This window comes from Salvelinus alpinus, chromosome 28 (genome assembly GCF_045679555.1).
Source record: "Salvelinus alpinus chromosome 28, SLU_Salpinus.1, whole genome shotgun sequence".
Lineage (NCBI taxonomy): Eukaryota > Metazoa > Chordata > Actinopteri > Salmoniformes > Salmonidae > Salvelinus > Salvelinus alpinus.
The window spans coordinates 4,539,182-4,564,201 of record NC_092113.1 but is presented as its reverse complement, the minus strand read 5'-3'; the positions used below and the strand labels follow the sequence as shown (position 1 = coordinate 4,564,201).

At 41.9% G+C, this 25,020-nt stretch overlaps 1 protein-coding gene across 3 annotated transcripts in view; it reads left to right on the top strand.

Annotated features, from left to right (window-relative positions):
- The window catches only part of LOC139556981 (cadherin-4-like), a 375,581-nt gene that overhangs the window by 6,903 nt on the left and 343,658 nt on the right, over positions 1-25,020 (top strand). The window lies entirely within an intron of this gene.

The following is a 25,020-nucleotide window of genomic DNA, read 5'->3' as shown; positions in this document are numbered from 1 at the left end:
CCCCTCGTGTTTTATATATATTTCCACACTATATGAGGTTGGAACAATAATCATGGACGTCAGCCACCTGAGCCATGGCCTGTTCTTCCCGCTTTAATCACTCAGACTTGGGCAGTGTAGGAGCATCATGGCAAAAACTGACAGTTGGCCAATAGCTTCTACCCCCAGCCCATCATGCTGATGAATAGCCACCACTAAGCACCAATCTACTCCCTCTGTCCCCCATCCTGCCTCCCAGACTCCCTAATTGTGAAAATGAATAAGCCCTTTTAGTGTCAGCTATTTGAAAAGGTCGCCTGCAATTTCAGCCTTTTTTGGTGGGATGGAGTTTTGACCTGCCTGGTGACGTCACCAGGTGGTAAATGAGTTAATAGACCAATAAGAAAGAGAGTTCCAAACCTCTCTACCAATAACAGCTAGTTTTCAGTTGTCCCCTCCCCACCCAGACAGTCTTAGCAAAATTCTTGCTTGAGAAATTGCTCTTTGCTAAGAAGCTATTTTTGTTTCTTTTTGACTGTTTTAATTTAAAAACAATCACAGTAAGGTACTTAATTGTTACCCAGAAATGATTTGATATTGAGATTAACAGTGAAAGGTAATCTGTATAATGGTGTTGGTTTATTTCATGTGGTGCCTCGTGAGGTCAGCTCACTTTCCGAGGCAGAGCATGCCTCCCTCCATTAAGTGTGTGTGTGTGTGTGTGTGTGTGTGTGTGTGTGTGTGCAGATGTGCAGTGATTTGAAGCGCTTTCTATATGAGGTTGATTAAATTGTTACAAGCATTATTACAAAATGTGATAAAATACATTTGCACACACACACACACAAACAGGACCCGTTGCAGAGAGCTGTAGTGTCTGTGCTTTGCGGAGATGATATGTTCTGGAGCTGCAGGGTTAGTGCATGCCAGTGTTCCATTGTATCACGACTGTTGCAATGCTGGGCTCAAGACTGCTTTAGGAAATGAAAAAAACCCATCCCTCTTGTTCTTCTCTGATGGTCTGTCAATGAATTGAAACACATATCACTCTTTGTGAGGTCATTCAGGGTGGTGATGCACATAATAATCATCATCATCATCCTTATTGTCATCGTCCATCCTCCCTCACCACCATCTCTTCCACACTGCACAGTGTGTCTTTTGTTTGTCTCGACCTTTAGCCATTGTTGCAATCACTCTGTGAACCAACTTTAGTTTGAACAGCCGATAGTGCAGGAAATCCAATCGTCATCCGGTGTTTAATCTCGCGGCGCTCCTGCCAATGTAGGCTAATTAGAATCCTCTATTGATCCCAGTGGTTTTCCCTCATAGCACCGCTAAGCTGCATTGTTGTGCCGGGGGTGCACAATAGCTCTTTTGTGGGTCTTCGACAGCTGCACTGTATCTCTCTGTCTATTAGTCTTAAAGGCCTGTTCGAGTCACAGCTGGCGCCAACAATAATAGTGTTTTTGTGTATTATAGTTAAAATTCAAGGTAGTCGGAAAGTTTTCCGTCAGAGGAATAACGCTCAATTGTCTTACAACGATGTTATGTGAGTGTGTCAATGTTTGTCATGTGTTTGTGTGTGGCTGGCGATCGCCGCGGAAGCGGGGTAGATAATGGTGATTGGGGGGGGGGTTGTTATAGTTACATATCACAATGTTATTTTGGACAAATATTATATCGATACTTTGACTCCAAGTATAGTTTGAAGTTTTCATCTATCTGCCTTTTTAAATAGCGAGCCAACATGTCCTCAGCACTTTTATTTCCACGACTGATTAAAACTCATGTTCTCATGTCTCTCTCTCGTCTCTCTGCCGTAGACATATGGTGAGCAATATGTTTGGAACATTAAATGCCAATGAAATTGTCGTATCGAATCTCAATACATTTAGAAATCGCAACATAATATCGTATCGGCACCTAAGTATCGTGATATCGTATCGTGAGGTCCCTGGCTATTTCCAGCCTTAGATAAGGGGTCTCTGACTTAGTCCAGTACGGGCTACATTAATGCCTGGCTGAGAGAGGGAGAGGGAGAAGAGCTGCTTGTCATGAATATGTTCAGTATGCAGTAGTGAAGTCATCAGGCCAGCAGGGGGTGTCAACACAATCACGAACAATAACTGAGCCAGCCATCACTGGTACACAGGCCATATATATGCCAGTTTCCACTTGTTAATAAGTCTTACGCATTTCTAAGCTCACATCTGCAAAAGGCAACGAGAAAGAGATGTATGAAATGCCAGAAGAATGTGTATGTTAGAAAGATCAGCCACTTCTGAATTCCATCTCCGTTTTCCCTTGTTTGACAGAGATGTTTAAAATTGGCAGTAAAAATGACCCCAGACTCGTTTCCCCCCACTGCAACAGACATACAATCCATATAAACCCTGGAATCCATTATAGGAGAGGGTAGAGGCAGTTATGGTTTTACTTATCTGATATTTATGGCTTGTCCATTCCTCCGTGTTAAAATACCCTGTAGAAGTCAAGTCTCCGACCTTCTCCAGGTAACATATAGTGGAGACTGGAGACACAGCTGCACTATCGCCTTCATCTGTGTGTCTGAGCACGCAGCTGCAGTGAACACACACGTATGTATGTATGTATGTATGCATGCATGCATGCACGCACATAGTGTGATTTACAGGGCGGTTGATTTATCGTTGGCAAGGGTGTCACAGAGGGGAGGCAGGAAGCTCCTCTGGAAATACTTTAATAATAACATTGTTTAACCCAGAACCGTCAGGCAAGGCAAGGAGTAATGACACACACACACACACACACGGAGACGTCAGCCGGGGGCAGGAGTAATGGGAGAGACAGAACTAGGGCCTGGGATGTGATGCGGGGTGTCTGAGCCTGGAGACGCTGAGGGGGAACTAAGTTCCTGCAAGGGTCTGTTTTTGGGGCCGCACACCACCTCGGCCACATCAATTCCAAACCCCACCCGATACCAGAAATCAGGACAGAATTTTCTCCGCAACATGAGCTAACCGCATATCATTTTTCGAGAGCCGATCTTTTACCCTCCATATAACATATTAATTTAATTATTTTTATGATCCAGAGTAGTAGGTTTTATTATAGTGATTTGTATTAGTCCATTATTACTATTCCCCTCATTTGCATTAATTAAATTGGTTGCATGTCTATTCAACATTCGGATAAAAGGAAACCATGCTATGATCACAATGCGATGCGTCACTCAAATCGCTTTGAGGAAAAATAATTCTAATTTGCCTTCTTAACTAATGAAAGCCTATAGCCGACATAACAAAAAATACATTCAATATTGTTTAGATTATAAAATAGTTTAAGCCTAATTAAACCTTAAATAAACCATTCCCAGAATCAAATATAGGTTGCTAAAATACATTTACATTTAATTAGTATGCTACTCAAACTTGTACCAGCCGCACCGGTTTACACTTTATATGGCCTGCGTATGGTCTAAAGCCTGAATTAATGTAATAATTAACTGATATTTAACTGAATTATCAAAAACAAATAGGCCTATCTGCTTGCACTTTGTGCAGGCTGTGTATTCATCTATCGCGTTGTTGTCCTTCCAAACTGGGGATTTCACTTGCGCACCACCCGTTTCCACCATGTTGTTGTAGCCTATATTCCCTTATCATAACCTTTCTATTTCTCCGGTTAGGATACATGTAAGTGTGAGCTAGGCTATCCAGGGAAAGTCAACTTGGCAACGTGTCGTATACTCACGTGGGAGAGGGAACATAAGCTTTGCGTGTGGAAAAATGAACGTTTTAGCACCATACAAACAAGGGGCAGTTCTCGGCTCCACACACTCTCAATGCGTGCGTGGCTGGTAGGCTATATGTCTGTCTCCCCACTCACGGAATGGAATTTGCAACACAACAAGCTCCAGGGTTTAAAATTTTTTTTTACGATCTGCAATGTAATTGTTCTGAACCGCGAGCCGACCCTCTTTAAAATAATGTTTACATTCCACCCGCCAGCTGATGTTTTTGCGGTTCAACTGCATGGAACCCTGGGTATCGGAACCGATGCATGACTCTAGGACAGGGGTCCGCGATGTTTTGTATTCGTTTTTTATTTTTGTGATTTTTGAGGATGTGAAAAATAATAATTTTATGAATATCGCTAGCTACAATATAATCGTGGATACCATTTGTATGCCTCTGCGTCCAATATGAAGGAAGTGAGGTAGTTTCACGAGACAACGTTAACTAGCGTTAGCCAATGACTGGAAGTCTATAGGAACTGTTAGCATGCTAGCCGTTCCTGTTCTTTTGATTCTGGGGAAGTAGATAAATGGCTTCATTGCCAAAAAATTCATGGTAATTTTCGGGATCATTGTCAACTGTAATGACCATAACCATATATAAAGCATGCAGAAAATACATTGAACTATATATACAGTATTTTATTTATTTATAATACCATCTTTGAGAACTAAACATCAAATAAAAGCGAGACAGTCAGGGCACGGTCAAAATAACAAAACTGTCTACCAAATCTATTACTTCTACCTGCTTTTATGATTCACTTGATGATAAGACAAGACATAAATTTTTTGCTAACATATGTGGGTCCTTGGGTTGCCAGTTTGCCTGGGTGTGCGTCCCTGGGCAAGAATCCCTGCTCTATGGGGTCACAGTGATTTTTATCGTAATGAGCATAAGGAAGATGAGAAGATTGTTAGAGACATGGTGCAGAGGACTAGGTGCTAGGTACTTGACTCTAGGAGAGAGAACCATGGATACTGACCATATTAGGACTACTGTAGGTTAGAGACTGCTTCAAGCTGGGGGTCATAGGTTGAGCAGTCAGTGTAATGTTGCGGCGCAGAGGAGATGAGATCAGAGGGGTACAAGGTTAGGGGGTCCTCGCCCTTCATTGAGAGTGATTGTCAGGAGTTCTGTTGAGGGGGATCCAGATCCCCTGCTGTGTCTGGCTTTCATTATAGGGCTCTCAGATATGACACACTCTTTATCACAGACACAGGAGACTATTAGAGTCAGAACACCTCCACATCTGGTTTACATCGGAGGGGGTTACAACACTGTCTGATATACAAACGCCTGTTCCCACAGACCAGCACGGCGATTTCATCACCTAGTATCCAGGAACCAACCTCGCATACAATCTGAATCAGTCACAGCCTTATTGGGTTAAATGGCTTATTTTCTAATTACAGTAGGTTTGATATTTAATGCTAGCCAAATCTCCTAGTGTTTTGTATTCAAGCCTCTTCTCCGGCCACAGTGCGGTGTGCTATATTGGGTCGAGGCCAGATCGAGCCAGACAAACAGAGCTAGGTGGTGTAACCTCATCCTATATGTCCCTGTGCTGATTCTATTACTGGTAATGAGAGCCATGCCGTGTGGTTTCAGCCCAATGGGCCTGACAAGGCTGACCTTGAGCTTTGTTCAGTTTGGTGGTGGTTTTGGGCATCGCTCAGTTACACGTGTGTGTGTGTGTGTGTGTGTGTGTGAGCACTTCACAATTCTGTCCTCCAAATGCCCTCCATTCATTTTTCATAACAATCTCAATGTAATACACACTCACTGAATTTGCCAGTTGTGTGAATCAGGCCCTGTAGCCCATCACCTAGAGAGTAAAGGCCAAACAAATGTGTTGGAGGACATGACCCTGTTCTTCCTTGGCCAGACTCATCCTCCATGCCTGTACAGATAGGCACATTCATTTATCCTCCTGTCTCCCTCAGGAGGAAGGGGCCACGAGGGTGCCCAAGCCAGGGGAGATGTCCTGGGATTGAGGTTAGGAGCAGCCTGCCTCCATGGGAGAGCACTGTAGCCAGAGCAGAGAACACGCTGTATATCAACCAGGGACATAAATGTTCATTTGTGGGTCGTTCCACCAATTCGGTGCCTTTTTGAGAAGTATAACATGGTAAAAAAAAGAAAAAAGGTTTGATTTCACCTCGTTTTTTAAAATTAACATTCTGTCATCAAGAGTACAAGTTTAACTTCAAAATGACTACATTAAGTGCCAAATAAATGAACACGGTTGACAGGATTGGCGTTTTCATCTTAAATCAGCCATGAATCCCCTCCTGACAGGGTAGTGCAACAGGTAGTGGCAATTTAATGCAAGCTTCACCCCAAAAATGACATCGCTAAAACGTCTTTTAGTCTGTCTATCGATGGGTAACGTGGTTGAAGTGTTATGCTCGACCTGCTCAGTTTTTCCACCAAAAACCACCAGAAAATGTGCCAAAAAGAGTAGAAATAGCTATGATTTGACTATTAGATATTCAATGTTTCTTTTGAATAAAAATAATCATCATTGTTTCACCATATTAAAATGAGAGTTCACTTCACGGAACAGGGTTGTCCTTTAAATGAGAGACCGACGTAAATGAATCACTAATCACAAATCAATTATTATCTTCAGAAATGACTGTCAAAGCAACAAAATATCTAGGGCTTGACAATGATGGTGAAACTTGGATACATTTTTGGATTACAGAAGTGAGTTGAAATCTTCCTAGAAGTGATACAGGGTTAGGGTTGCAAAGGGAGGGTATATTACCAGTAAACTACCAGAATTTCTAAATCTTTCAATGAGCAGAGAATGTGCAGACTAGCTGGCTGGTGTGTTTACGAACATTCAATCAATCCCTATCCCAGTCTGTCCCCACATGCTTCAAGATGGCCACCATTGTTCCTGTTCCTAAAAAAGCTAAGGTAACTAAACTAAATCACCCCTTAGCACTCACTTCTGTCATCATGAAGTGCTTTGAGAGACTAGTCAAGGACCATATCACCTCCACCCTACCTGATACCCTAGACCCACTCCAATTTGCTTAACACCCCAATAGGTCCACTGACGATGCAATCGCCTGCACACTGCCCTATCCCATCTGGACAAGAGGAATACCTATGTAAGAATGCTGTTCATTGACTACAGCTCAGTAATTCATACCATAGTACCCTCCAAACTCGTCATTAAGCTCGAGACCCTGGGTCTCGACCCCGCCCTGTGCAACTGGAACCTGGACTTTCTGACGGGCCGCCCCCCCAGGTGATGAAGGTAGGAAACAACATCTCCACCCCGCTGATCCTCAACACTGGGGCCCCACAAGGGTGTGCTCTCAGCTCTCCTGTACTCCCTATTCACCCATGACTGCATGGCCATGCACGCTTCAAACTCAATCATCAAGTTTGCAGTAGACCCGAGTGGTAGGCTTGAAGAAAGGAGATGATCGTGGACTTCAGGAAACAGCAGAGGGAGTACCCCCCCCCCCCCCCCCCCACATCCATATTGACGGGACAGTAGTGGAGAAGGTGGAACGTTTTTAGTTCCTCGGCGTACACATCACGGACAAACTGAAATGGTCCACCCACACAGGAGACAGCGTGGTGAGGAAGGCGCAATAGCGCCTCTTCAACTTCAGGAGGCTGGAGAAATTTGGCTTGTCACCTAAACCACTCTCAAACTTTTACAGATGCACAATCGAGAGCATCCTGTCGGGCTGTATCACCGCCTGGTACGGAAACGGCACCGCCCTCAACCGCAAGGCTCTCCAGAGGGTGGTGCGGTCTGCACAACGCATCACCGGGGGCAAACTACCTGCCCTCCAGGACACCTACAGCACCCGATATCACAGGAAGGCCAAAAAGATCATCAAGGACAACAACCACCCGAGCCACTGCCTGTTCACCCCGCTTTCATGCAGAAGGCGAGGTCAGTACAGGTACATCAAAGCTGGGACCGAGGGACTGAAAAACAGCTTCTATCTCAAGGCCATCAGACTGTTAAACAGCCGTCACTAACATAGAGAGGCTGCTGCCAAAAGACTCAAATCTCTGGCCACTTTAATAAATGGATTTAATAAAGATATCATTAGTCACTTTAAATAACGCCACTTTAATAATGTTTACATATCCTACATCACTCATCTCATATGTATATACTGTTCTATACCATCTACTGCATCTTGCTTATGCTGCACGGCCATCGCTCATCCATATATTTTTATGTACATATTCTTATTCATCCCTTACATTTGTGTGTATACGGTAGTTGTTGTGAATTTGTTAGATTACTTGTTAGATATTACTGCATGGTTGGAACTAGAAGCACAAGCATTTTGCTGTTCTCGCATTAACATCTGCTAAGCATGTGTATGTGACCAATAACATTTGATTTTATGTAATCTATCACAAGACATTTAGTGGCCTTTTTGGGTATCTGTGATTTTCTCTGGCCCTTTATGGGCCTTATCACATGTAAAATACTGTATATTAAATAATTAAATAAGATTATTTAAATAAATAAAAAATAATTGAATGGCAAAGCTGTAAAACATCCTAAATATAAACCATCAACTTAGGGTGAATACCATTTGGTGTTTAACATGAAGGTTTCAGCATGAAATATAATTTTATTTATTTTACACACTTTTATTTATTTTACTATGTAATTATATATTTGTTGTCAATGTTTTGGCATCAAACTAGTGGCAGTTGTGAAACAAATATTTAGTTGGTAGAGTTGCAGAGTTCATTGAAAATAATGCCAATGTTGATGAGATGCCTTTTTCATACATTTTCTCTATTTATATCTCTATCTCTATTTACTAGAAACTCATGAACAATATGGACACAGATATAGAAAATGTATACTATATATTAATACAGTTGTTGATGATTATTCAAGTATAACTTATAAAAAATGTCAATAGATTGCCATAGAGTTTCTGTTAATTACCCAAACTTTGGTAAATTCACGGTCGCTTTGCAACCCTATACAGGGTTGATGGAGGGGCATGTCAAAATGCTGAATTTTGGCTCTTGAGCAAGCTGCTATTCATGAAAAAAGAAATAATTTATTGAATTCTCTAGGAGGTCTATATTAAAGGCCACTTAATTTAATCAGGGGTGTTATTTCAGCTAATGGCAAAGTGACAATGATTATTTAAATTATATATTTTAAGTTAATTTACTGCATTTCTACACAATTTAAAACCTCTAAAATGCAATTTGGACAACCGCAAAAACGAGCAAAATTGACTCCAGTCATTATCACCTTGTTGCTGTAGTGTCGTTCACCTCGGTCAATAGGGGATTTAACATTCTACAAACACATGCCATACAATAATTATCTACCTGCTATGCACTAGCTGAGATTAGAACTCTAGTTTCATGTCGGGTCAAACAGCAGTTACCTAGCAGCAGTTACCTAGCAGCAGTTACCTTACTACAACCATTTGTACCTCTGCTGTTCCATGCAGCTGCATCGAGGCGCTCTCTACAGAGAGAAAGAGGCAAAGCGAGAGGTTCCGCCAAAATCTGTCCAAACCCAATGTGTTTCTATGGGCTTATTTTGGACCTAAGCTTGTCACCTGCCTTCCCGCCTTTGGGGCAATGACTCCCATTTTTTAGGACGGAGACATGAGCATCTCGTCTGCCGTACCCAATTGACGCCCTTTCATTTAATATAACAGGATATAAAAATTATAATTAATGATTGGTGCACAATTTCTACAATTTCAAACGCAAAAGGCAGTGTTGTGGAACAACCCACGCATACACGCTCACACACTGTTTCGCTAGCACAGACTGGGATATGTTCCGGGACCATATCAGTCAACTGGTTCCATTAATAAGTGCATCGACGACGACATCCCCACAGTGACACACGGTGACCGCACATATATATTCCAACCAGAAGCCATGGATTACAGGCAGGATGTTGCCTGTAATCCATGGCTTCTGGTTGGAATATGTACGTACGGTCACTGAGCTAAAGGCTAGAGCTGCCGCTTTCAAGAACACTAACCTGGATGCTTATAAGAAATCCCGTTATGCCCTCCGACGAACCATCGAAGAGGCAAAGCGTCAATACAGAAATAAGATCGAATCCTACTACACCTGCTCCGACGCTTGTCGAATGTGACAGGGCTTGCAAACTATCACAGATTACAAAGGGAAACCAAGCCGCGAGCGGCCCAGTGACGCGAGCCTACCAGACGAGTTAAATGCCTTCTACGTTCGCTTCGAGGCAAGTAACACTGAACGATCCGTGAGAGCACCATCTGTTCTGGACAACTGTGTGATTTCTGTAGCCGATGTGGGTAAGATCTTTAAACAGGTTACCATTCACAAGGCCGCAGGGCTAGGCGGATTGCCAGGATGCGTACTCCGAGTATGCGCAGACCAGATGGCAAGTGTCTTCACTGACATTTTTAACATGGCCCCTTTCCGATTCACATACCGCCCCAACAGATCCACAGATGACGCAATCTCTATTGCACTGCACCTTTCCCACTTGGGCAAAAGGAACACCTAAGTGAAAATGCAGTTCTTTGACTACAGCTCGGCGTTCAACAACATAGTGCCCTCCAAGTTCATCACTAAGCTAAGGGCCCTGAGACTGAACACCTCCCTCTGCAACTGGATCCTGGACTTCCTGAAAGGACATCCCCAGGTGGTGAGGGTAGGCAACAATACATCCGCCAAGCTAACCCTCAACACGGGCCACTCGGTTGCATTCTTAGTCCCCTCCTGTACTCGCTGTTCACCCACAACTGCGTGGCTGGGCACTACTCCAACATCATTAAGTTTGCCGACAACACGTCGGTGGTAGGCCCGATCACCGATAAAAATGAGACAGCCTATAGGGAGAAGGTCAGAGACCTGACAGTGTGGAGCCGGACAACAACCTCTCCCTCAACGTCAGCAAGACAAAAGATCTGATCGTGGACTACAGGAAACGAAGGGCCGAGCACTGCCCAATTCACATCGACGGGGCTGCAGTGGAGCGGGTCGAGGGCTTCAAGTCCCTCGGTGTCCACATCACTAATCTATCATGGTCCAAACACACCAACACAGTTGGAAGAGGGCACGACTAATCCTCTTCCCACGCAGGAGGCTGAAAACATTTGTTATGGGTCCTCAGATCCTCAAAGTTCTACAGCTGCACCATTGAGCGCATCTTGACTGGCTGCATCAACACTTGGTATGGCAACTGCTTGTCATCAATACATCACTGGGGCCCGAGCTCCCTGCCTTCCAGGAGCTCTATACCAGGCGGTGTGAGAGGAAGGCCCTAAAAACTGCCGAAGACTCCAGCCAAGTCATAGACTTCTCTCTCTGCTACCACACAGCAAGCAGTAGCGATGCACCAAGTCTGGAACCACCAGGACCCTGAACAGCTTCTACCCCCAAGCCGTAAGACTGTTAAATAGTTAAATCACATAAACCGCTGCTAATGTTTACTATGTGTCACTTTATTCCTAGTTATATGTACATATCTACCTCAATGACCTCGTACCTCTGCACATCAACTTGGTACCGGTACCCTTTGTATATACCCAAGTTATCGATACTCATTGTGTATTACTTTTATTACTTGTTTTTTTTAATGTTTCTATGATTTAGTTATTTTCTTTCTCTCTGCATTGTTTGTAAGGGCCTGTAAAGTAAGCATTTCACCGTTAGTCCACACCTGTTGTTTACGAAGCACGTGACAAATACAATCGTTTTATGTTTTTTCACACACACGCTTGCGCTCACCACACACAAGCACATGCACTAAACAGAAACACACATGCACGTGTGTAGGCAGCCAGGCAAACGTGCACGCCCACACACATGCAGTCACAACTTGCCGGTTCATTCTACAGTGAATCAGTGACTCCCTGATACTCCATTACTCAGGCTGCGTTGTGTGTGTCGACAGTGAGACTGATCTCATTTAGGTTTTGGTTTAGTGTGTGTTTCTACTTTCCCTCCCTTATTCACCTTCCGTCACAGCTCTTAACCCCATCTGCTCTCTCATATCCATGGAATATTCCGGTGCCACGCTGCTCTCCACAGGGTTAAATCAACCACTCATTCCCAGGCCGGGAGACCCGGCAGTGAGGACTTAAACATTCCCAACAAAACAAATTGATTTGAGCTGTAGTTTCTCCAGGATAATAGCTCTGCAATTCCCTGTCAGGTTGCATTCGGGAAAACCCTCTGCGACAAATCTTTTCTTGCTGTGGTCCGTAGGTCTTGCTGGAGAAGGGCTTCAGTGTATCGTTGTGGCAGAGCTCTGTAATATGTAACACGCTTGAATAGCATCACAAGCCTCAAGGTGATCACGTAGAAAGTACTGCTTCTGTGAACCTGCTGTAAGCCTAGTGTGTTGAGTACAGTTAACAGTTTAACATTTAACCATGGGTGTTCGTATTAGTTTTGAAACCAGTTTTCCAGAATGTCCTCTTTACAACCAGTTCTTGATTCACAAACCATACCCAAAGTGGATAGGGTATACCACTTCATTCACAACAGTGCGAGCAGAGGGTAGAATCCAAGCCGTACAAACACAGACCAGTGTTGTCACCTAAATAATTGATCTCTAGTCACCTGGCTTTACTCCACACATCAAAAATACATTTAGGACAAAAGTAACTTTTGTTAGTGCTACATTCAAACACCATTATTTGGTGATTGACTGTTTTTGGTTGGGATAAATGTTTAAATTTTTTTTACTGACTGACAGGTGACTGAATAAAATGCGGTACCAAAGGGAAGGAATGGTTCTTTTCTTCCCTCTCAAGTAGATTTAACCTGGTTTTGATTTCCTGTTTACACATCTTGAACCCCAAGTCTACACGCAGCACAACCACAGGCCACGGTGGTTGTATTGTCCATCAGAGACCACCTCACTGCATGCAGAAGAGGTGGCAATCTTTAGCTTCCTTCGTCTCGTCCTCCTTCACTCTCTCTCTCTCTCCGTCATTCTTCATCTGATTCTCTATCTTCTCGTTCTCTCACATCCTCTCGATCGTTGCCTCCTCTCACTGCTGATGTCAATCATTCTCGCGTGTTTATCACGAACCTCCTCCCTCTTGCATCCAACTCGAATCATGTCTCATCCACCCCTCCAGCCTACCCCATCTGTTTAAACCATACACCCACCACCTTCCCAACTTTTTCAAATATGTTCTAGTATTTTGAGGATTCGTATATTGTATTTATTTTCCACGATGCCAAATTACGTGGCGTACATTCAGTGTCTCGCAAACCCGTCTGTTTTATCCATTTAACTAAGATTTGCAGACACATACATCCTGAGGATGACGGGCTATAAAGGACTGACATTTGTTGGATGTTGAATGTTGGAGTTGATCAGCGATGACACTGCAGACATCCTGCAGTCCCGGTCCATACCCAGCCGAGTTCGAAGGTTAATGCTGCCTCGGGGAGACATTTGGAAACGCCAGTCGACACAAATGTACTAAACATGTAACATCAGCTGTGATGTATGTGTGTGGAGTTGCAGGGGGCGAGTGTAGAGTTTCCAGAGAGGCTTGTAGAGATGTGAGCTGAGATGAGTTAAGCATATGGCTCAGGGTTTTTTTTTCATGGAGTTAATTTGGTGGAATATGGTTGAGCTTCGGTAGTGTGTGTGTATGGGTGAGTTTTGTGTGTCGGGGGTGGGGCAGGGATCCATTGCCTCCGTAGACATGAGGAATCCACCAGTGCCTGTGAGGTTTCCCCCTACCCAGTAATTAGAAAGGCATCCTGCAGGATAGAGAGAGGAGAGCAAGCAGGTGGAAGCCATTATTTCTTTTTAATGCGATTTTCGACATCTTCTCCTCTGGTCCCGAGAGAAGGACATAAAGAGAGGGGGAATGAAGAGGGAGGACGAAAATGTGGTCGATTTCTTACAGATTGAGTTACTGCGCGACGTGTGTGTGTGAGAACTGCGCGTCCTTCCCCACTCGGCACACACTGGTTGAATCAACACTGTTTCTATGCCATTTCAATTAAATTAAGTTGAACTAACGTGGAATAGACGTTGAATCTGTGCCCAGTGGGTTATCATCTTCTAGGTGCTTTAAGATACCTCCTGGTTGGTATGATGTGCCTTACGTTGTCCTGGAGGACTGGAGTTATGGCCCTCCTGAAGACCTTCAAGCAGTTCCAATACTCTGCATGGACTCAACTCTTTAATGCACAGATGGCCCTTATGTACTGCTAGGAGGGCGGAGAGATGACAAGAGGGCACTGGTCTTGAGACACATACACACATGCACATGCGCGCACACACACACATATACATCCTGCTGTGTGTGCGAGGGCAGTTGGACTGCGGGAGGCGGTTGTGGCCATGGCAGATTAGGTGTGTATAGCGGCTGTGTTAAGCTGTCTCTGCTGTCTGAGCTGAAATAGTTTAGTTGTCCTGAGGAGCTAGCGAGCCTTTTGGGCCCTGGGCTGTTACCGTGTCTGGAATACTTGGGATGGACAGGGATTACGCCGGCAGGATAACAATAAGCTCCAAGGCGGTTTTCTCTTTCCTCGAGAGTCACGCTGACCATATCCTTCAGCAAGGCTGTTCTTATAGAAAGAAAAAAAAAACTCTCCTCTCAACACTGGAGCAGAGGAGGCCAGGGATAAAGCTTTATACCCTAGAGCAAACACACACTGTCCCTTACACACACACACACAGACAGAAAGACAGGGAATGTGCTCGTCCGGGAGGTCGAGGGAAGAAGGGGTGTAGATGAACGGGTAGACACACTGCCTCCTTTATTTGGGATCCTGCGGGGAGGGACAGTATGTGGTGAGGCAGACATATAGACAGGCTGCTGAATGAGGCTATTACCATGTACAGAGGGAATGGTTAGATTGGTTTTTCCCCACATGTGTGCACGTACACACACACACACACACATCAGTGTGTGCTGACAGGTCATCTTAAAATAGAGATGATCAAACTTTTGGAGACGATAGAGAGTCAGTAGGAGAGGGTCTTCTTTGTGCCTTTTTGAGTCACAATTTCTCATTGCATTCTACTCTAAACTCAAATGGGATACACAGTCATGCCTCTCAGACAGTCTACTTTACTACGTGACCCCTCCCTTCCCTCCCTAGCCCAGAACCCCCTGCCTGGCCTGGCCCAGTTAGAAGAGAATCGACTGTGAAACAGGCCTTGAAAGTGATGATTCCGCCTTACAGCTCCATCGAGTGATGGAGAAAGAGATCATTATGTGGTTACAGGGTCTATAGAAATTCTTTATCCATCACTTTTTACCTTTGGATTCATATCACCCCTCTGATCACTTAACACATAAAACACACATGAGTTCCATCTGCAGTATTCTCCTGTCTTCCATGAAATATTTGATTTTTAATTTACAAGTGGAAGTGAGGAAAATGAGAGAGCAATTGATGAAAAAACACTTCAGACAAAAGGGAGCTGGGATGCTTAATTTGTAGCCGTTTTACAGAAATCCTCGAGTTAGTGTTATAAGGGTGGTGGTGGTGGTAGTAGTAGTAGTTAGTGTTTTGAGGATGGTAGTAGTTAGTGTTTTAAGGGTGGTGGTGGTAGTAAATAGTAATTCGTGTTATGAGGGTAGTAGTAGTAGTTAGTGTAATGAGGGTAGTAGTAGTAGTTAGTGTTATGAGGGTAGTAGTAGTAGTAGTTAGTGTTATGAGCGTGGTAGTAGTAAATAGTAGTTAGTGTTTTGAGAATGGTAGTAGTTAGTGTTTTGAGAATGGTGGTAGTAGTTAGTGTTTTGAGAATGGTGGTAGTAGTAGTAGTTAGTGTTATGAGGGTGGTGGTAGTAGTAGTAGTTAGTGTTATGAGGGTGGTGGTGGTAGTAAATAGTAATTAGTGTTATGAGGGTAGTAGTAGTAGTTAGTGTTATGAGGGTAGTAGTAGTAGTTAGTGTTATGAGGGTGGTAGTAGTAGTAGTTAGTGTTATGAGCGTGGTAGTAGTAAATAGTAAGTGTTTTGAGAATGGTAGTAGTAGTTAGTGTTTTGAGAATGGTGGTAGTAGTAGTTAGTGTGTTGAGAATGGTGGTAGTAGTAGTAGTTAGTGTTTTGAGAATGGAGTAGTAGTAGTTAGTGTTATGAGGGTAGTAGTAGTAGTTAGTGTTATGAGGGTAGTAGTAGTAGTTAGTGTTATGAGGGTAGTAGTAGTAATTAGTGTTATGAGGATGGAGTAGTAGTAGTTAGTGTTATGAGAGTAGTAGTAGTTAGTGTTATGAGAGTAGTAGTAGTTAGTGTTATGAGCGTGGTGGTAGTAGTAGTAGTAGTTAGTGTTTTGAGGATGGTAGTAGTTAGTGTTTTAAGGGTGGTGGTGGTAGTAAATAGTAATTCGTGTTATGAGGGTAGTAATAGTAGTTAGTGTTATGAGGGTAGTAGTAGTAGTTAGTGTTATGAGGGTAGTAGTAGTAGTTAGTGTTATGAGCGTGGTAGTAGTAAATAGTAGTTAGTGTTTTGAGAATGGTAGTAGTTAGTGTTTTGAGAATGGTGGTAGTAGTTAGTGTTTTGAGAATGGTGGTAGTAGTAGTTAGTGTTTTGAGAATGGTGGTAGGAGTAGTAGTTAGTGTTATGAGGGTGGTGGTAGTAGTAGTAGTTAGTGTTATGAGGGTGGTGGTGGTAGTAAATAGTAATTAGTGTTATGAGGGTAGTAGTAGTAGTTAGTGTTATGAGGGTAGTAGTAGTAGTTAGTGTTATGAGGGTGGTAGTAGTAGTAGTTAGTGTTATGAGCGTGGTAGTAGTAAATAGTAAGTGTTTTGAGAATGGTAGTAGTAGTTAGTGTTTTGAGAATGGTGGTAGTAGTAGTTAGTGTGTTGAGAATGGTGGTAGTAGTAGTAGTTAGTGTTTTGAGAATGGTGGTAGTAGTAGTAGTTAGTGTTATGGTGGTAGTAGTAGTAGTTAGTGTTATGATGGTAGTAGTAGTAGTTAGTGTTATGAGGGTAGTAGTAGTAGTAGTTAGTGTTATGAGGGTAGTAGTAGTAGTTAGTGGTATGAGGGTAGTAGTAGTAGTTAGTGTTATGAGTGTGGTGGTAGTAGTAGTTAGTGTTATGAGCGTGGTGGTAGTTAGTGTTATGAGCGTAGTAGTAGTTAGTGTTATGAGAGTAGTAGTAGTTAGTGTTATGAGCGTAGTAGTAGTAGTTAGTGTTATGAGCGTGGTGGTAGTAGTAGTTAGTGTTATGAGTGTGGTGGTAGTAGTAGTTAGTGTTATGAGCGTGGTGGTAGTAGTAGTAGTTAGTGTTTTGAGGGTAGTAGTTAGTGTTATGAGGGTAGTAGTAGTAGTTAGTGTTATATGGGTAGTAGTAGTAGTTAGTGTTATGAGGGTAGTAGTAGTAGTTAGTGTTATGAGGGTAGTAGTAGTAGTTAGTGGTATGAGGGTAGTAGTAGTAGTTAGTGTTATGAGGGTAGTAGTAGTAGTTAGTGTTATGAGGGTAGTAGTAATAGTAGTTAGTGTTATGAGGGTAGTAGTAATAGTAGTTAGTGTTATGAGGGTAGTAGTAATAGTAGTTAGTGTTATGAGGGTAGTAGTAATAGTAGTTAGTGTTATGAGGGTAGTAGTAATAGTAGTTAGTGTTATGAGGGTAGTAGTAATAGTAGTTAGTGTTATGAGGGTAGTAGTAGTAGTTAGTGTTATGAGGGTAGTAGTAGTAGTTAGTGTTATGAGAGTAGTAGTAGTTAGTGTTTTGAGAATGGTGGTAGTTAGTGTTATGAGGGTGGTGGTAGTAGTAGTTAGTGTTATGGGGGTGGTGGTAGTAGTAGTTAGTGTTATGAGCGTGGTGGTAGTAGTAGTAGTTAGTGTTTTGAGGGTAGTAGTTAGTGTTATGAGGGTAGTAGTAGTAGTTAGTGTTATGTGGGTAGTAGTAGTAGTTAGTGTTATGAGGGTAGTAGTAGTAGTTAGTGTTATGAGGGTAGTAGTAGTAGTTAGTGTTATGAGGGTAGTAGTAATAGTAGTTAGTGTTATGAGGGTAGTAGTAATAGTAGTTAGTGTTATGAGGGTAGTAGTAATAGTAGTTAGTGTTATGAGGGTAGTAGTAATAGTAGTTAGTGTTATGAGGGTAGTAGTAGTAGTTAGTGTTATGAGGGTAGTAGTAGTAGTTAGTGTTATGAGAGTAGTAGTAGTTAGTGTTATGAGCGTGGTGGTAGTAGTAGTTAGTGTTTTGAGAATGGTGGTAGTTAGTGTTATGAGGGTGGTGGTAGTAGTAGTTAGTGTTATGGGGGTGGTGGTAGTAGTAGTTAGTGTTAAGGGGGTGGTGGTAGTAGTAGTTAGTGTTTTGTGGGTAGTAGTAGTTAGTGTTATGAGGGTGGTAGTTAGTGTTATAAGGGTAGTAGTAGTAGTTAGTGTTATGAGGGTGGTAGTAGTAGTAGTTAGTGGTATGAGTGTTGTAGTAGTAGTTAGTGTTATGAGGGTGGTAGTAGTTAGTGGTATGAGCGTGGTAGTAGTAAATAGTAGTTAGTGTTATGCGGGTGATGGGGCTAGTAGTAGTAATAGTAGTTAGTGTTATGAGGGTAGTAGTAGTAGTTAGTGTTATGAGGGTAGTAGTTAGTGTTATGAGGGTGGTAGTAGTAAATAGTAGTTAGTGTTATGCGGGTGGTGTTGCTAGTAGTAGTAATAGTAGTTAGTGTTATGAGGGTAGTAGTAATAGTAGTTAGTGTTATGAGGGTAGTAGTAATAGTAGTTAGTGTTATGAGGGTAGTAGTAATAGTAGTTAGTGTTATGAGGGTAGTAGTAATAGTAGTTAGTGTTATGAGGGTAGGAGTAGTAGTTAGTGTTTTGAGAATGGTAGTAGTAGTAGTTAGTGTTATGGGGGTGGTGGTAGTAGTAGTTAGTGTTATGGGGGTGGTGGTAGTAGTAGTAGTTAGTGTTTTGAGGGTAGTAGTTAGTGTTATGAGGGTAGTAGTAGTAGTTAGTGTTATGTGGGTAGTAGTAGTAGTTAGTGTTATGAGGGTAGTAGTAATAGTAGTTAGTGTTATGAGGGTAGTAGTAATAGTAGTTAGTGTTTTGAGGATGGTAGTAGTAGTAGTTAGTGTTTTGAGGATGGAGTAGTAGTAGTTAGTGTTATGAGGGTGGAGTAGTAGTAGTTAGTGTTATGAGGGTGGAGTAGTAGTAGTTAGTGTTATGAGGGTGGAGTAGTAGTAGTTAGTGTTATGAGGGTAGTAGTAGTAGTTAGTGTTATGAGCGTGGTGGTAGTAGTTAGTGTTATGAGGATGGAGTAGTAGTAGTTAGTGTTATGAGGATGGAGTAGTAGTAGTTAGTGTTATGAGGATGGAGTAGTAGTAGTTAGTGTTATGAGGATGGAGTAGTAGTAGTAGTTAGTGTTTTGAGGATGGAGTAGTAGTAGTAGTTAGTGTTATGAGGATGGTGGTAGTAGTTAGTGTTATGAGAGTAGTAGTTAGTGTTATGAGGATGGAGTAGTAGTAGTTAGTGTTATGAGGATGGAGTAGTAGTAGTAGTTAGTGTTATGAGGATGGAGTAGTAGTAGTAGTTAGTGTTATGAGGATGGAGTAGTAGTTAGTGTTATGAGGATGGAGTAGTAGTAGTTAGTGTTATGAGGATGGAGTAGTAGTAGTTAGTGTTATGAGGATGGAGTAGTAGTAGTTAGTGTTATGAGGGTGGAATAGTAGTAGTTAGTGTTATGAGGATGGAGTAGTAGTAGTTAGTGTTATGAGGGTGGAGTAGTAGTAGTTAGTGTTATGAGGATGGAGTAGTAGTAGTTAGTGTTATGAGGGTGGAGTAGTAGTAGTTAGTGTTATGAGGATGGAGTAGTAGTAGTTAGTGTTATGAGGATGGAGTAGTAGTAGTAGTTAGTGTTTTGAGGATGGAGTAGTAGTAGTAGTTAGTGTTATGAGGATGGTGGTAGTAGTTAGTGTTATGAGAGTAGTAGTTAGTGTTATGAGGATGGAGTAGTAGTAGTTAGTGTTATGACGGTAGTAGTAGTAGTAGTTAGTGTTATGAGGATGGAGTAGTAGTAGTTAGTGTTATGAGGATGGAGTAGTAGTAGTAGTTAGTGTTATGAGGATGGAGTAGTAGTAGTAGTTAGTGTTATGAGGATGGAGTAGTAGTTAGTGTTATGAGGATGGAGTAGTAGTAGTTAGTGTTATGAGGATGGAGTAGTAGTAGTTAGTGTTATGAGGATGGAGTAGTAGTAGTTAGTGTTATGAGGGTGGAATAGTAGTAGTTAGTGTTATGAGGATGGAGTAGTAGTAGTTAGTGTTATGAGGATGGAGTAGTAGTAGTTAGTGTTATGAGGATGGAGTAGTAGTAGTTAGTGTTATGAGGGTGGAGTAGTAGTAGTTAGTGTTATGAGGATGGAGTAGTAGTAGTTAGTGTTATGAGGATGGAGTAGTAGTAGTAGTTAGTGTTTTGAGGATGGAGTAGTAGTAGTAGTTAGTGTTTTGAGGATGGTAGTAGTAGTAGTTAGTGTTTTGAGGATGGTAGTAGTAGTAGTTAGTGTTTTGAGGATGGTAGTAGTAGTAGTTAGTGTTTTGAGGATGGTAGTAGTAGTAGTTAGTGTTTTGAGGATGGTAGTAGTAGTAGTAGTTAGTTTTTTGAGGATGGTAGTAGTAGTAGTTCGTTTTTTGAGGATGGTAGTAGTAGTAGTTCGTTTTTTGAGGATGGTAGTAGTAGTAGTTAGTGTTATGAGCGTGGTGGTAGTAGTAGTTAGTGTTATGAGCGTGGTGGTAGTAGTAGTTAGTGTTTTGAGGGTGGTGGTAGTAGTAGTTAGTGTTTTGAGGGTGGTGGTAGTAGTAGTTAGTGTTATGAGCGTGGTGGTAGTAGTAGTTAGTGTTTTGAGGGTGGTGGTAGTAGTAGTTAGTGTTTTGAGGGTGGTGGTAGTAGTAGTTAGTGTTATGAGCGTGGTGGTAGTAGTAGTTAGTGTTATGAGCGTGGTGGTAGTAGTAGTTAGTGTTTTGAGGGTGGTAGTAGTAGTAGTTAGTGTGATGAGGGTAGTAGTAGTAGTTAGTGTTATGAGCGTGGTGGTAGTAGTAGTTAGTGTTATGAGCGTAGTAGTAGTAGTAGTTAGTGTTATGAGGGTAGTAGTAGTAGTTAGTGTTATGAGAGTAGTAGTAGTTAGTGTTATGAGCGTGGTGGTAGTAGTAGTTAGTGTTATGAGCGTGGTGGTAGTAGTAGTTAGTGTTATGAGAGTAGTAGTAGTTAGTGTTATGAGAGTAGTAGTAGTTAGTGTTATGAGCGTGGTGGTAGTAGTAGTTAGTGTTGAGGGTAGTAGTAGTAGTTAGTGTTATGAGCGTGGTGGTAGTAGTAGTTAGTGTTATGAGCGTAGTAGTAGTAGTTAGTGTTATGATGGTAGTAGTAGTAGTTAGTGTTATGAGGGTAGTAGTAGTAGTTAGTGTTATGAGCGTGGTAGTAGTAGTTAGTGTTATGAGGGTAGTAGTAGTAGTTAGTGTTTTGAGGGTGGTAGTAGTAGTAGTTAGTGTTTTGAGGGTGGTAGTAGTAGTAGTTAGTGTTATGAGCGTGGTGGTAGTAGTAGTTAGTGTTATGAGCGTGGTGGTAGTAGTAGTTAGTGTTATGAGCGTGGTGGTAGTAGTAGTTAGTGTTATGAGGGTGGTGGTAGTAGTTAGTGTTATGAGGGTAGTAGTAGTAGTTAGTGTTATGAGGGTAGTAGTAGTAGTTAGTGTTATGAGAGTAGTAGTAGTAGTTAGTGTTATGAGGGTAGTAGTAGTAGTTAGTGTTATGAGGGTAGTAGTAGTAGTTAGTGTTTTGAGGGTGGTAGTAGTAGTAGTTAGTGTGATGAGGGTAGTAGTAGTAGTTAGTGTTATGAGCGTGGTGGTAGTAGTAGTTAGTGTTATGAGCGTGGTGGTAGTAGTAGTTAGTGTTATGAGCGTAGTAGTAGTAGTAGTTAGTGTTATGAGGGTAGTAGTAGTAGTTAGTGTTATGAGAGTAGTAGTAGTTAGTGTTATGAGCGTGGTGGTAGTAGTAGTTAGTGTTATGAGCGTGGTGGTAGTAGTAGTTAGTGTTATGAGAGTAGTAGTAGTTAGTGTTATGAGAGTAGTAGTAGTTAGTGTTATGAGAGTAGTAGTAGTTAGTGTTATGAGCGTGGTGGTAGTAGTAGTTAGTGTTATGAGCGTAGTAGTAGTAGTAGTTAGTGTTATGAGCGTAGTAGTAGTTAGTGTTTTGAGGGTAGTAGTAGTAGTTAGTGTTTTGAGGGTAGTAGTAGTAGTTAGTGTTATGAGGGTAGTAGTAGTAGTTAGTGTTATGAGCGTGTTAGTAGTAGTAGTTAGTGTTTTGAGGGTAGTAGTAGTAGTTAGTGTTATGATGGTAGTAGTAGTAGTTAGTGTTATGAGGGTAGTAGTAGTAGTTAGTGTTATGAGGGTAGTAGTAGTAGTTAGTGTTATGAGCGTGGTAGTAGTAGTTAGTGTTATGAGGGTAGTAGTAGTAGTTAGTGTTTTGAGGGTGGTAGTAGTAGTAGTTAGTGTTTTGAGGGTGGTAGTAGTAGTAGTTAGTGTTATGAGCGGGGTGGTAGTAGTAGTAGTTAGTGTTATGAGCGTGGTGGTAGTAGTAGTTAGTGTTATGAGCGTGGTGGTAGTAGTAGTTAGTGTTATGAGGGTAGTAGTAGTAGTTAGTGTTATGAGGGTAGTAGTAGTAGTTAGTGTTATGAGAGTAGTAGTAGTTAGTGTTATGAGGGTGGTAGTAGTAGTTAGTGTTATGAGGGTGGTGGTAGTAGTTAGTGTTTTGAGGGTGGTAGTAGTAGTAGTTAGTGTTTTGAGGGTGGTAGTAGTAGTAGTTAGTGTTTTGAGGGTGGTAGTAGTAGTAGTTAGTGTTATGAGCGTGGTGGTAGTAGTAGTTAGTGTTATGAGCGTGGTGGTAGTAGTAGTTAGTGTTATGAGGGTGGTGGTAGTAGTTAGTGTTATGAGGGTAGTAGTAGTAGTTAGTGTTATGAGAGTAGTAGTAGTAGTTAGTGTTATGAGGGTAGTAGTAGTAGTTAGTGTTATGAGGGTAGTAGTAGTAGTTAGTGTTTTGAGGGTGGTAGTAGTAGTAGTTAGTGTTTTGAGGGTGGTAGTAGTAGTAGTTAGTGTGATGAGGGTAGTAGTAGTAGTTAGTGTTATGAGCGTGGTGGTAGTAGTAGTTAGTGTTATGAGCGTGGTGGTAGTAGTAGTTAGTGTTATGAGCGTAGTAGTAGTAGTAGTTAGTGTTATGAGGGTAGTAGTAGTAGTTAGTGTTATGAGAGTAGTAGTAGTAGTTAGTGTTATGAGGGTAGTAGTTAGTGTTATGAGGGTAGTAGTAGTAGTTAGTGTTTTGAGGGTGGTAGTAGTAGTAGTTAGTGTTTTGAGGGTGGTAGTAGTAGTAGTTAGTGTGATGAGGGTAGTAGTAGTAGTTAGTGTTATGAGCGTGGTGGTAGTAGTAGTTAGTGTTATGAGCGTGGTGGTAGTAGTAGTTAGTGTTATGAGCGTGGTGGTAGTAGTAGTTAGTGTTATGAGAGTAGTAGTAGTTAGTGTTATGAGAGTAGTAGTAGTTAGTGTTATGAGCGTGGTGGTAGTAGTAGTTAGTGTTGAGGGTAGTAGTAGTAGTTAGTGTTATGAGCGTGGTGGTAGTAGTAGTTAGTGTTATGAGCGTAGTAGTAGTTAGTGTTTTGAGGGTAGTAGTAGTAGTTAGTGTTATGAGGGTAGTAGTAGTAGTTAGTGTTATGAGCGTGTTAGTAGTAGTAGTTAGTGTTTTGAGGGTAGTAGTAGTAGTTAGTGTTATGATGGTAGTAGTAGTAGTTAGTGTTATGAGGGTAGTAGTAGTAGTTAGTGTTATGAGCGTGGTAGTAGTAGTTAGTGTTATGAGGGTAGTAGTAGTAGTTAGTGTTTTGAGGGTGGTAGTAGTAGTAGTTAGTGTTTTGAGGGTGGTAGTAGTAGTAGTTAGTGTTATGAGCGGGGTGGTAGTAGTAGTAGTTAGTGTTATGAGCGTGGTGGTAGTAGTAGTTAGTGTTATGAGCGTGGTGGTAGTAGTAGTTAGTGTTATGAGGGTAGTAGTAGTAGTTAGTGTTATGAGGGTAGTAGTAGTAGTTAGTGTTATGAGAGTAGTAGTAGTTAGTGTTATGAGGGTGGTAGTAGTAGTTAGTGTTATGAGGGTGGTGGTAGTAGTTAGTGTTATGAGGGCGGTGGTAGTAATGAACAGAGCGAAGTACAGAGAGATCCTTGATGAAAACCTGCTCCAGAGAGCTCAGGACATCAGACTGGGGCAAAGGTTCAACTTCCAACAGGACAATGACCCTAAGCACACAGCCAAGACAACGCAGGAGTGTCTTCGGGACAAGTCTCTGAAAGTCCTTGAGTGACCCAGCCAGAGCCCGGACTTGAACCGGATCGAACATCTCTGGAGAGACCTGAAAAAAACTGTGCAGAAATGCTCCCCATCCAACCTGACAGAGTTTGTGAGGATCTGCAGAGAAAAATGGGAGAAACTCTGTTTTTGTGTTGTCATTATGGTGTATTGTGTGTAGATTGATGAGGAGAAAAATAAGTCTGGGACGTACATTTCTTTTGAGAAAGACAAAGGGTCTGAACACTTTCCGAAGACACAGTATATTTTACATTAGTTGTCTTTTGTTTGTTTTTAGTCCCATCCTGCAGCTACCCTCAACCCCTCCCATCTATCTCTGAACACCATCCAGTTTGGATTTTGTATTTGCCAAATATTTTTCAACTGTGCTGTGATGTTTCACAAAAGTTCTGAACCTTTTCTCATAGTTTCTACAGATTGTAAAAGATAATAATTGATGCTCCGTGTGATTATATTATTGATCCATTGCCTACGTCTTTTTAACTCACTCAGCAGTATTTTTCAGCCATTCCTGAACCTGCTACCAAAAACAAGCTACATATGGACAGTGCCAAAATAAATGATCTAATTATTCTGTGTCTTCACAGTAAAATCTGCAGAGCTGGGATGGTTGTATCCCCCATATAAACTCAGCAAAAAAAGTTACGTCCCTTTTTCAGGACCCGGTCTTTCTAAGATAATTCGTAAAAATCCAAATAACTTCACAGATCTTCATTGTAAAAAGTTTTTAAATGCTTGTTCAATGAACCATAAACAATTAATGAACATGCACCTGTGGAATGGACATTAACAGTTTACAGACGGTAGGCAATTAAGGTCACAGTTATGAAAACTTAGGACACTAAAGAGGCCTTTCTACTGACTCTGAAAAACACCAAAAGAAAGATGCCCAGGGTCCCTGCTCATCTGCGTGAACTTGCCTTAGGCATGCTGCAAGGAGGCATGAGGACTGCAGATGTGGCCAGGGCAATAAATTGCAA